Raw genomic sequence first — 2,111 nt, 5'->3', positions numbered from 1 at the left:
TAGACCGCTCGTAGCAGAAGCTCGGAGAAGATCGCTCGTAGCAGGAGCTCAGGAATCCTGAAGGTGGTCGACCACCGTAGAAACATTTGGATGGAATCTGATTACTGTAGAAATCTGTCGAAGAAGCTCAGATATTGACGAAGTCCGAAAGAAGTTCGAGGAATAATTGAATACTGTAGAAGTCGGCTGATAATGAGGCCTAGAGAGCCTTTGGAGCGGCTCGATAGATAGATGGAGAAGCTCATTGTCGGAGAAGCCCGAAAGTTCGAATGGTCGAGGGGGTTCAGAGAGACGCCGCACAAGGTCGGAAACCAGAAAAGCTCTGGAAGGGTCGGTCTTTTAATAACTTCGGTCGGTGGGTATTTTATACCCAACACCAGTCCCCCTACTCCCGAGTTCCGGTTCCGAATGAAGGGAGTACAGAGAAATTCTCACGGTCGAAGTTGCCCCCTCGATTGCCGCACTCGAGGTTGTCAGATATTTTAACGTTCGGCATGCTGGTACTAGAGCCTTTCGAAAAAGATTTTCTCTTTGGAATTTTTGCAGGAGCGCTGCTCCAAGTGCGATGCAATAATGATTTTACTAATTATCGGCCACCTTCAGCCACTTACCACGGCAAGCGGGCCATGTGACGGTCACAGACTGGCCAGCGGAGTCCCGCAGTCATTATTGCTCCGGACCCCGCTCCTATTTAAACCCGTCTCTCCCCTTCGAGGATTTCACTCTGCATGGGAGCTTCTTCGGTCCTTCCTTCTTGGCCTTAGACGTCCTTCGAGCCATCCTCATCTCTGCATCCCTGCATCCCTCATATAGCCTGGGTTAGCCCCAGAATTTTCTCGCTTCTTCGGCCCCGTTCATAGATCGTGTCGATCGTCCTTCACCGCAGATATGGGCACGGACACGGCGCGGACGTTGGCCCAGAATCTCAAAGCCCACGAGCAGGAAGGCGCTGCAACTTCGGATCGATGAAGAAGGCGAGGGTAGAGGAGACAGATCCGATCGTATTTGCCTTGATCGCCCAGAGCCCATGCTGAGGCACATCTTCGACCGCGAGTGCTTCCCAATGTGCGTCATTGTGTGGGAAAACCTGACCTCAGAAAGAAGGTCATACCCGCCGTCACGGTGAGGCAGCGGAAGCCATGGCGCAAAAAGGACAGCATCTACATATACTTTGAAGATAATGCTAGAGTAATTGTCAATCCACAGAGAGATTGGAAGGAGTCAGGTACTTAAAGCAATCCTCGACGATGGTTGAAATCGAGAGTTCGAAGTCCGATGGCACCGAGCTCCTTTGGAGCTCTTTTGCCTTGTATTCTTTTTTTATCATTTTCTTTTTGGGCCTTCAAAGGCTCTGTAATGTTCACTTCACTAATGAAATGAAAAAAAAAATTCCATTACCTTGTCCACTCTTGCATTAAATAGTTGTTTTTCGAACTTCTTTTGTCTTCCATCTTGTTTGGCGTCGGCATTATCTGTGATTTCTTGTCTGTCCTTGTTTTGAGTCATGGTTTACCGAACTTCTTTTATCTTCCATCATGTTGATTTGCCCCATTTCGTTCGTGACCGTAGGTCTCTTCGAGGCTATTTGAGTTTAACGCTTCCTCTCGATGCTCGGGCTTGGGGACCCAAACTTCTTGTTACTCTGAGAAAGTCGATTTATCCTCGGCCTGTGTCGAGTTTCCTTTTAGTGGCTGGGGTTTTTTTTTTTTTTTTTAGTAAGAGTATCCTTCCTTGTCGAGACGAGGTCCCTCGGATCTTCGACGTAGTTTATTTTCCACTTATCGTTGGTGTAGTTCGTCGGTATCTCTTTTCATCTCCCCTTTTCTTTTGTATTCGAGTGAGGGTCTTCCCCCTGCTCTCGACGGAGTCATGAGAGTGTAGAGGAGCCATTGGGGAGGCTTTCCTCCTTGTCCGGTAGTGATCGATCGGATCTTTGTTCGTGTCAGGATGAGATTCTCCTCCTGTTCCTGACACAATTAATTTCAGCTCATGTGAGGACAAGGTTCTCCTCCTATTCCTAATGAGGCTGTGAGGGCACATAAGGGCCGTTGCATTGGCCTCTCCCCCCATCCGGTCTTAAATAACCGGGCCTTCGACTTTGCTCATGTTAG

Source organism: Elaeis guineensis, chromosome 3 (genome assembly GCF_000442705.2).
Source record: "Elaeis guineensis isolate ETL-2024a chromosome 3, EG11, whole genome shotgun sequence".
Taxonomy (NCBI): Eukaryota; Viridiplantae; Streptophyta; class Magnoliopsida; order Arecales; family Arecaceae; genus Elaeis; species Elaeis guineensis.
Note: the sequence above shows the minus strand (reverse complement) of the source record.